Source organism: Schistocerca serialis, chromosome 5 (genome assembly GCF_023864345.2).
Source record: "Schistocerca serialis cubense isolate TAMUIC-IGC-003099 chromosome 5, iqSchSeri2.2, whole genome shotgun sequence".
Lineage (NCBI taxonomy): Eukaryota > Metazoa > Arthropoda > Insecta > Orthoptera > Acrididae > Schistocerca > Schistocerca serialis.
The window spans coordinates 462,765,809-462,777,819 of NC_064642.1; the positions used below are offsets into that span (position 1 = coordinate 462,765,809).

Sequence of the window (12,011 nt, forward strand, 5' to 3'; positions counted from 1 at the left end):
CGTATCGTTTTGAAACATCCTTAGTGGTTTTAAGTGGTTTTATCCTAAGTTCAAAAGAAAACGCGGTGATGGCACTACATCCTAAAGGGGCGAACCACGTTCAGTGGGATAGTAGGACCAAGATGTCCTTAGAGAAGGGTTATATCGACCAGAGGATTTCAGCAGTGTCAAGTATTGTGGAGAATGATGTCCTGTTGCTCACTGCATTGAAAAGTGTCGCTTTCGACAGCGAAATGTGTTAGAATCAACGCCACAGCGCAAGGTGTATTTTTATTGACGCCCTTTATGCCACCCTGTGAGGCCTGTTAGTGTCGACACTGAGCGTGGTGTGTCTGCAATGTTTACCACGCCCACCCACAAAAGAATACTATACTCCACCCGAACAGGCGTCGAAGGTCAAAGGGCACTGACCGACCGCCGTGTCATCCTCATCCCACAGGCGTCTATGGAGCGGATATGGAGGTGGACGTAGTCAGCACACCACCCTCCTGACCATTGTCGATTTTCGTGACCGGAGCCGCTACTTTTCAGTCAAGTAGCTCCTAAATTTGTCTTACAAGAGTTGAGTGCACTCTGCTTGCCAACAGCGCTCGACAGACCGGACGGTCACCCATCCAAGTGCTAGCCAAGCCCGATAGCGCTTAACGTCGGTGATCTGACGGGAACCGATGTTACCACTGCGGCTAGGCTGTTGGCCCACAGAAAAATAAAACTGTCATTTCATCGCTCGGCATCGCGGTTCCGACATTCATCACAGAGGCATCAAAAGAAAATGTGAAATGACAGTAGGAGAGGATGTGACGACCTTTCCACCGTGTGATACGACCGCTGTGACGTTGGACAGAGCTGTGGTGAAACTTGGTGGCAATGTGACCCAATTAACCCACCTTATACCTCACATGAAGTTCTGAGCTGTGGTCTTTTTGTAGCATGTGTCGACACCTCGCCGTTTGAAGCGTCACAGAGCGCGTGGGTAACGTCGCAAGGGCGCCACATTTATGCACAATTACAGAGGAATGTTGTCGGTAACTTCGAACCTAATTTCAAACTCTTGCGGCGCAATGTGGGACGATTAAGGGGCTTCCAAATCCTGAGGCGTTAATTGGTTTGTCCAATGTAGAAGAAAAATTTCCAATGCTGACATGTCCGCAAACCAATACTGTTCTGGTGTGGGCGGTTGAAGATTCGCAGGTCACAGCTTGTATTGTACGTACAGATGGAGCAGGCTTCACAACAGGCTCGTGTGGCCAGGTGCAAATCCGCGAACTGTCGTGGAGGTGTCGCATCAGAATCGCTTCAGTATCAGTGTATGGATAGTGAATGTCGGCGACAGTGTCGTAGGACCGCAACTTGAACAAAGAGATTAACAGGTCCCGTATATTACCGATTTCTGAGCGATGAATTGCCAGCTCTATTGAAGAACGTTAGCCTTGCAGAAAGAAAATGCATGCAGTTTATGCACGACGGTGCACCAGCCCGTTTTTTACGGATCGTGCGATAATTCCTCACGGCAATGTTTCATGAGCAATGGATTGGTCGAAAGGACCAGTAGAATGACTCCCCGTTCATCGGACCCGAATCCGTTGCATCTCTGGCCATGGGAACATATAAAGACTTTTATGTATGCCCAACCCATCGACGATGTCCAGATGTTACTGGCGTGTGTAATCAACGCATGTTCCACAATCCGAATGGAGCCATTTGAAAGGCTGAGTGTTTCACTGCGAAGAAGGGCTGAAGGATTTGTCAGGATGTATGGTAACTACAGGCAGGATTGCCTGCTGTGTGTACTTCTACGTAGCAGACTGTTGGGAATGAGAAGACAGATTGGCCCAGACGTTAGTAGATACTGGTTTCTGGACATATCATTAGAGTAAGTTTTCTTCCAGTTTGAACCAGTACTACCTTCTGTAGGGATATACGACACTTGTCAAAACACCTCCATTTTTCACTCAACTGATGCGGTCCGTGCTGTCATCAGCACTAGCACAGTCGAATTTGAGATGTCCAGGAGCCTTCATAGAAATAAAGAGCGTCCATTTAGTGTGGAAAAAATAGCAACATACTGTACATTTACTATCATTCGACGCATTTTACATTCCGCGATTTGTGATACGGAGAATACGCTCCATACACAATAGCTATAGCTAGAGGGAGCAAAAATTTCTAAAACATCGATATAGTGTGTTATATCGAAAAAGGTATTACGATAAAAATTCTTTTAATAGAGATCTTTCATAATTGATTTATATATGTTTCTTTTTCAAGAAATTTATTTACCTTTTACAGAAAACATATTTTGCTATTTTTATTGTTCTCAAATTCAATAAAATCTATAGATCTGATCAGTTACGTTATCCTTATATTAACACAGATAAAGAGAAAATAGTTCGCAAAACTTGGTTACATTGAAGAACAGGTTGACAGAAGATATCTAGAGGTGTCAAGGTATTGTTAATTTGATAATGGAGAGTAATGCTGTGGGAAAATTTATTGTATGAGAGTTTGCTTTCAATGACGACATTAGAACAGGACAGAAAAGAGCGGACAGCTCCATCAAAAAGTCGTCATAATGAAGACAGAGACAAAACAAAATTTAAAAAGACGAGTGAAAAATAATGATTATTTACATCCATTACGCAGTAGAAATACCGCATATAGAAAGTGGAATTATGAATGCTCGACATAAAAAACGGAAAAATTCGGTGACATTGTCGATATATCGACTATGTGTCATATATTTGTATAAATTCGATAGTACCAGTATGAAATATAAATATATCCTATACACTGATTTAACGCCATTTCTGAATAGCTTGTGTATTACATGTGGCATCAGGTGTACAACAGCGTGGGAAATATATCCTCCCCCTTGCACGTGGTAACCCAACCGGTTTAGGTGGAGTATAGATTAAAACATTGCGTCCAGAGGAAATATGTAACTGAAATAAAATGAAATGCAGAAAAACTAATCAGTGACACGACCTGTCATAGGCTGAAAGATGAGCAACTTCCTGCCGTATTTTCATTTTGCCATTTTTCAGAGCGTTTTAGTTCGTCCCGCACAGTGCCAAAGAGTCCGTTGTCGATTGGATCCTTCTGGCAGCCGGTCATCAGTCACTCCATCGTTGGCCAACTTTTCACTTCAAGAAATTCTATTAATATCGCTTAACTGAGAAGCGACGTTTCTTAAATGCTGTATTCTAACAGAAATCGCTTCCACAAACAACGTCACTAAAACGCACTCGTGCAGCCGTGCCTGTTCCGGTGGCAGCCTATTCGACTCCTGGTTTCGGTGAATTAATTTTCATCGTCAGTATTTAGCCAGCAACAGTGGTGAAGGGTGGTGTCCTCCAGCTTGTGGTCAACACAGTGTAAGATCGAGTGCTGGGCTGGATATCAAACGTTTCGCAACGCTTCGTCTAATTATTTAATGAAGTCGGTCTGTCCTTCAAATGGTGACGTTAAGGCAAATGGCTCCCCTGATGCTATTTATGAGGAGTAGGGTGTGGTTTTGATTCTATGTCTCCGTTTCACTACTGCAGTCATCTACGTAAATACTGCGTTGCACAAGGACTGCACAGTCATAAAATGTCCTGTAGCATATAGAGCTTGATGTTCATTTATCTAATTATTGACTCATTTCGAGATTTGAATGTATCTGCCAATCGCCCAGCACAGTCAGCTCTCCAAGTAAGGCGTAGTACGGTTCTCAACAGGTCCCCAAACAGCCGCCTAGTTGTCAAACCAACCGAAACATTTCCTCTCGCTGTTCCGGCGGGGTTTACCAGAGCGTGGCTCGATTATAGACTGTAGAACGCACGCTCCAATAATTCGCAAATCCAGTTTCGGCGCTCGTCGCTCTTATTTCGAAAATTTCCTGTCCCCTTGCCCGATTTCCAAAGTTGTACCCGCTCACTGATACCGCACATGCAGCAGTCACTGCATTGCGTAAGACTCGCTAAAAGTGAACCAAAACGTGATACTTAGCAGCTGTTTGCTCTTAACGTTCTGTATGGAGCACTAAGTTTTTTACTTTCATTTATTTGCTGAATATCGGATCTGAGATAATAACCTTACAAGCCATGGGAAAGTATCTACAAGTCAAGCACATGGAGTAATTGAATTACTGGAACTCACCCTATCACAAAACTATTTCGAATTAGAGAACAAAATTTTCAAACAATTAGACTGAGTGGCAATGGGCAATTGCATAGCAGACAAAATTGATGCTCTATGTATTAACACACTAGAAGAAAAATTTTGCAGTTCAAACTGGCCCATTAAAAAAAATTATACGACAGATAACTAACCGACACCCTAATGCTTGTAAATTTTAATAGAAATGACATAGAAATGAACCACCAAAAATTAAACACCCTAAAATAATTTTCACAATAGGAGTTGTACAAAACAAATCAGTTGACTTTCTGGACCCCGAAATAATCAATAATAACTACTGCCGTAGGTAGGGTATATAGGAAACCTGCCGCGACAGACACTGTTGTTGACAATCATTCGTGTAATCCAAAATTACATAAACTTGCATTCTTTAAATCAATTATCATCCGAATCACGAACTTACCACCTGACACTGATGCAACACAGAAGGAAATAGAAACATTACTATACATATCACAACAGAATGCTTTTAAGCCAGCAGTAGTAACGAGACTTTATGATCAATGCACAGAAGAAAAAGCACGAAACATAAATACAGAAATAACGCTGATGAGAGAAGAAAAATCACGAAAAACGCACTTGTGTAAAAATAGGCCAAATTTCTAGAAAACTCAATAAAATATTTAAAGGGACGAATGTGCAAATGGCGTTCTATACCAGTAACACTGCTTTAGAAACGAAAATACAATCAGGAAAAAGTAAATTCCCAGTTTTCCAGAACACAGGAGTTTATAAAATATCGTGCGATCATTATAACCAGTCTTACATTGGGCACCCAGGTAGGAATTTCCGAGTTAAATTTAAACAACACACGCGAAATTGTGAAAGAAGTCAGGCCGCATTTTACATACACTTACGCGACCATAAATGCTAAGTGGAATAAATAGAAAATGCATTGAAAATTCTACATCGGGTACCTAAAGGAACCGTAGTGAATAATCTGGAAGAACTTGAAATTTATATCCATACAGACGCGATTCCAGACAAAATTTTAACGAACAAACGAACCAAAGCACAAACAATATTTAGAACACTTTAGTGACTTTCTAAAAGACAAAGGAAAATTTTTTTCTGCTCACGATGCCACAAAGTAGATAAAAACTGTTGAACTCTCAAGACAAAATAATATCTCTGCACGGTACATGAAAGCATAGAATAATACGATCTTTGTATGTAACTATTATAGCTGAAGTTCCAAGAATGTGAAATGTAAATTCATATTAAACATATATGTGTCAGTGGAGTGGATTGTGCTATCAAACTAACATAAGTGCAAATAAAATGAGTGTATAGAATCCATAAATTTCTAACAATCGTCAACTGCACGGAAACTACGACACGATCTCTACAGACATTCCAAAACTGTATTATGTCGCACAAAAAGGTAATTATCTACAGAAAGATACGTAAGTCATCTAACTTATATTTTATAATTTTATTCGAAATAAACTGTACATTGCTTATTCCAGGATAAGTTGAAAATAGTAATCTGCCGAAACGAGATTCGTCCTTTATGTACAGAATAAACTAATAAAACCATTGTGCAGCACCAAACAGGAAAATATTTAATATTTCGTTCTCTGACTTAACGCATGCTATTTGAAAAGAAATTTCGTACAACATTGTGGTGTTTAAAGTGACTTTCTATAAGAGATTCGACTTCAAATGCGACACATGAGAAACTCCAAGAGCTTTCCATCATTGGAGCAACTTTCTACCCTTAATGATTAAACACTTCCTTATTTTTTGTTTAGAAACTGGCCTCGCGGAGTGGCCGCACGGTTTGAGGTGTCATGTCACGGACTGAGCGGCCTCTCCCGCCGGAGGTTCAAGTCCTCTCTCGGGTATGGGTGTGTGTATTGTTCTTAGTATTAGTTACTTTAAGTAGTGTGTACGTCTAGGGACCGATGATTTCAGCAGTTTGGTCCCTTAGGAATTCACACACATTTGAATATTTTTTGTTTAGAAATTCCATATGTCACTTCGGATGAGCGGAACATTGATATCAGAAAGGCATGCAGCAGAAAGACAAATGTTTCACAGGACTGACACTCGAGGATACGAAGATCTAACATATAACACTAGAGCTGAACTGAATAAAATATTATTTACATTAAAGAGGAATTTTTATTAGGATTGTTTCAAAGCCCTAAGAAAACGGTACTGTGAACAATAAGTCGATAAAGGAATAACAGTTAAGTATCATAAGCTAAAAGTAACGAAAAATACGGAAGGCGTATTTTCGGGAAAGGAGCTCTCTCTGTAACAAGGACGAACGAACGGAGTGACTGCTGCAACCAGTATTGACCCACATATGGGAAAGGATGTTGCTCAAGCAAAGTTTTCCGGCCTTTCAGGCTTACTTTCGGTGAACATTTAGAGGGGATAAGTTCGAGAAATTCACTCAAGGTGACCAGCTTTTTTTTTTTTTTTTTTTTTTTTTTTTTTTTTTTTTTTTTTTTTTTTTTTTTTTAGAACAAAGTGTCAGATTCTGGCTGCATTGTCTTTGAAGAACTGATTTGTGTAACGAGCTCCCGATTGATCGCATTTTGGCGTTAGTGCCCTCATTTCAGTCACTATGAAGCAATACGAATGAGGAAAAACAGCCTGTTCTACCACGTCAACAGTAGTACGAAAACTTTGGAAACATATTCAGAACAGACAAGAGATGATCTAGACCGAAAGGAAGCTGATTATCCACAGATTTGCAAACGATCGGCATAGCTGTAACTATGATTCATGCTACCGAAACTGAGATTCCTTACACCATAGACATAACTTAAACATTTTTCAGCCAACTTAGTCCTAATCGGTGGTTCATTAAATTATAGTCATCAGGTACTGATTTATAAAGTGATGTAAAATCCTTTGATAAACTAAAGTACTTCACGAGGAACCTGAAGACAAAATTACTACATGTCACAAATGTAAGATAAGGCATCGGAGATTCAGATTCGCAGGTACTTCGAAACATTCAGTGATGGTTGCGCTGCAAATAACACTAACTAAGACATTGGCAAGATTATGACTGAAGAGTGCTCGCATTCAGTTTTCTTTATTGTGAAATCACATTTTCAGTTTCAGACACTGCTAAATGCAAGATCGATGGTACCAACAATGATGAATAGCTTGTTTGTCCGTCTTTGGAACGAAATATATCACTGATTCTGCGTATGAGGGATCCGACAGTTTGTTGGTGGGTATGTGGAGGTACGTGGCATTAGATGTCTACGCACAGGTCATGTCACTCGCGTAAATAACAGAGCGCTGATTTGCGTACGCGGTGATGGCGCACGATAGCGACCCAGAAGGCTTGCATTGGATTTACATCAGGCGACTTTGTCCGCCGAGACTTCAACGTGAGTTCACTATAACGCTCCTCAAACCACTGTAGCACCGTTCTGTCTCTGAGACACGGACGATTATACTGCTGAAATATGACGTCGCCGTCGGGGAAGACGTCAAGCATGAAGGGATGCAGGCGGTTCGCAGCTGCCAGTGTGTCTTCCATTACTACCACGGGCCCCATGCAAACGCAGGACAATGTCTCCCATAGCAAAATACTGCTCCCACCAGCTTGCGTCCGTGGCGCGCTGCACGTTTCGAGCCGCCGTTCACCTCGATGACGGCGTTTGTGGAGACGACCATCGACCTCGTGTACCAAAAATGTGATTCACCCTAAGATCGGATGCGTTTCCATTGATCGACGGTCTAATCACGATGGTCCTGAGCCCACTGCAATCGTAATTGACGATGTCGCTGGGTCAACATGTGAACACGTAGGCGTGGTCTGCTGTCGAGCTCCGTGTTCAACAATATGCGATGAACGGTGAACTCCAAGGCAGTTGTTCGTACACCAGCATTGCACTCTTTCGGCAGAGATGTCACAGATCATCATCTATCCTACTTTAGAGATCACAGAAGCCTCCGAACCCCACGTTCTGTGAAGAGTCGTTGACGTCCAGCCATTTAGCACCTAATGGTAGTTTCACTGTTCTTCTACCTCTTTCCGTATATGCTCACGACAGTAACACGTGAACATTCGACCAACTTAGCTGTTTTCGAGACACCCGTTGACACGCTCTGCGTAATAATAATCTGCCCCTTGCCAAAGTCGCTTATCTCAAGGATTTCCCCATTGGCAGCCCAAATCTTCTCTAGGGTCATCCCTCGTCCGTGTCTGCTCCGCTTACACACTTTTGTTACAGCGTCACTTGCCCGCAACGCCACCAAACGGCATCAAACGTCACGTAGGCAGTGGCCATAATGTTTTGACTTACCAGTGTATGTGCTATCGACATATCTATCTTTTGCTCAAGGTAATCGGCAGGCAAACTTTCATCTGGCAAGGCGGCAAGTGCCGAGTGGCTACAGTCTATCACATGCAAATTTGAGTTGTCTTGCAGCAACCGTTGGTCCGAAGAGAAGATGGTAAACTGGTCCACGGAAACAGAGGTCTCACGATTTAGACTTTAGAAAGTCTGCACGCCGGTGAGCTTCCAAGCTTAACAAATAGGGCTAGTACCAACTGCTGGAAGGGACAGTGGTCAAAGGTTGCCTGTTGGGACTTAGGGAACGGACAAGGTCTTTTGTCTGCAGAGGCTTCCCGTCCTAGATTGACTCCAGTGCATCGAAACACGGTCGTTTTTGTAGCACTGCGCCTCCTCTAGGAAGAAAATGAGCCGTTTGAATTTTTGTCTGAATTTAACAGTTGCCGCCATATTGAGTAAATAAACAAATACTCTCACAATGATTGCATCCGAATTTAGATTCCAGAAGACTGTTCCTCAGTATGTCAGGAACCTCTCTGTTATGGTCTCTCTTATATCTGAATACTTAATCAGGGGCAAATTTCCATTTAATGTTTGGAGAACTCCGAAATAAAACTGACAATTCGTTAACTGGTTCACCAGTGAGTCAGTCATTACAAATGTGTCCGTAATCAGCAGTGATGTTTACTAGTTCTTAAGTACATGCAATTTCTTTCTTTGTTAGTGGCCTCTCTCAAACACACTGGAGCGTGACCCGACAAGGGACGAGCCGCGCTTGGATGGTGGCATTAAAGCTCGAGTCCCGCTCCCCTCGGCACCATGTTCTTCATTCTATAACTCATACATCATCTTTAAACTGCTCCAAGCCTGATCAACTTCTTCTCTTTTCGTGTTCTTTTATTTTTTCCAGAAAGTTATTGGATTCTGGCTCGTCATCTAGAATAACCAACATTTCAGTGTTGCCTCCCATCTATTTCTAAACACGCACATCACGTATTACTCATCATCAACATCATCATCATCACCACCGTCATTTCTCATGATTATTACCACAAATTTGACATCCGCCGCTGTATGAACACATTCTTCAGACTCCATCCATCACAGTCTTCATGAGTCCATTTACTTCAGGATGTTTTCTAATGTCATCAACCCGTCTTTCATTTTGGCAAGCGCTAAACTTTGGCAGAGCGTTAGTGCTTCTGAATATCACAATCTTCCATAAACACGACCAGCTTGCACAATGAACAAGAGAAGCAGAGTTTTCTCGTTTGACAGTGAGTCTTTATATCAAATGGCTCTGAGCACTATGCGACGTAACTTCTGAGGTCATCAGTCGCCTAGAACTTAGAACTAATTAAACCTAACTAACCTAAGAACATCACACACATCCATGCCCGAGGCAGGATTCGAAGTTTCGACCGTAGCGGTCGCTCGGCTCCAGACTGTAGCGCCTAGAACCGCACGGCCACTGCGGCCGGCTCTTTATATCACTCTAGTCTGACTCAACGCACTGCCTTCAGTGCAGGTAGCTGAGTAACAGGACATATTTGTTCACCACGAAGCACCCAAGCTCATTGCATAATGGATACCAACAGATACACGATCGAATGTTCTGACTGGGTATTGGTAGATAACTTTCCTGTTTGCACTGGCAGGTAACAACAACACTACTTTGATCTCGAAGATAGACTGTCTGATAAAAAGGATCTGTTCACATATTAGTAGACACTGTGCATGGGGGCTTAATTATTATAAATATGTAATGCAAATTCTTTTTAAATTTTTAGTAGCTGTATGTCCGATTACGCTGTGTCTCGTAAACGGTTGGCCCTGACTAGTTTTTGTACGCAATCTGACTGCATAGAACAACAACAAAGAATGAAATGAAAATTTTCGTTAACGCAATTAATTAATTAAGTCCCCAGCAACTATAAAACCTATGAAACCAAAACACAAGTGTAATTGTTCTGTGCGTGGGAGTGTGATTCAACGTACACATCTGGCACGGTTCTTCTTCAACAAGACAAGAAATTTTAAATACCATTTATACTGAAGTAATTAAGAAAAATAGAAATCCTATAATTACGCAAGAAAACCAGAATTACACTCTAATACAAGAACACAAGCCAGATGCTTTGTTGACTGAACCTGTAATGACGCATTATTCAGGACATTGAAATAATGAGAAAAAAAAAAAGAAAAGTAGTTTGTTACCTTCATTTATATTGATGAAAAGCACTCTAATGATTACTATATCTCCACACCGACTCGCTACTACCACATCTCAACAAGAACTGACTACTGCCACATCTCAACAAGCACCCTTCACTACGACATCTCAGCAAGCACTCCCTACCACGAGTTCTCAACAAGCACTGCCCTCCGCTACTTCTCAATAATCACTGCCAGTGGAGGCGGCGAAACAAAACTCTCTGGCGCTGTGGCTCAGTGTAGCCACCTTTCAACTAACATGGGGTTTGTTCACCCGCCGTCTTTTATAACAGCATGAACTCTGATGAGGACACTTAAGTTTTTGCATGTTTGTGGAGGAATGGCAGCCTATTCTGCCCCAAGCGCTGAAATGAGAGACGGTAGTGATGGACGCTGGGGTCTAGAACTAATTCTGTATTCTAATTCATCCCAAAGCTGTTTCACTGGGTTCAGGAATTTTATTGGTCACAAACCATTGCCTCACACATGCTACTTTATGACATGGTGCATTGTCCTGCTGGAGGACGACGTTTCAATCCCGCGTCAGGCCATCCTGATTTAGGTTTTTTGTGATTTCCCTAAATTGTTCCAGGCAAATGCCGGGATGGTTCCTTTGAATGGGCACGGCCGACTTCCTTCCCTAATCCGATGAGACCGATGACCTCGTAGTTTGGTCTCTTCCCTCAAAACAACCCAGCCAACTCTGCTGACACAAACAACCATCGTCTCGGAACTCTTCCTCTACTAGACGCAGTACCCAATGCTGCAAAATGTGTTCATATCCTTTCGCATTCATATTTTCTGAAGTGCAATAAGGGAACCACACCCCCATGTCATAACACCACGTCCTCGTACTTCACTGTTGGCATTACTCATGACGGAAGGTAATGTTCTTAACGTATTCGCCAAACCCAAGGCCTTCCATCGGTTTGCTGCAGAAAACAGCGTGATTCATCACTTCAAACCACTTGTTTCCAGTCATCCATTGTCCAATGACGTCGCTCGTTACACCAGCTTAAGCGTCGCTTAATACTTACTACAGAAATGTTTGGCTTTAGGTAGTCTCCCGACTGTTTTAGCCCATTCTTTTTAACTGTCTACGCATAGTCACTGTGCTAGCTAGACTGTTGGTAGCACTTTGAAAGTCACGAGCGATTCCTTCTGCCGATTTCATGCGATTTTTTACAACCACTTTCCGCAACTCCCAATGGTTCTTGTCTGTCAGTAAGCAAGGTCTGCTTGGTCTTTAGCTGTGGTTGTTCCTTCGCGTTTCCACTCGATTGTCACATCACCAAGATTCGACTTGGGCAGCTATAGTAGGACCGAAATGTCTCTGATGGATCT

The 12,011-nt window shown here is 42.1% G+C and overlaps 1 protein-coding gene across 2 annotated transcripts in view; it reads left to right on the plus strand.

The window, feature by feature from the left end:
- Positions 1-12,011, plus strand: part of LOC126480998 (nocturnin) — a 374,059-nt gene that overhangs the window by 217,241 nt on the left and 144,807 nt on the right. The window lies entirely within an intron of this gene.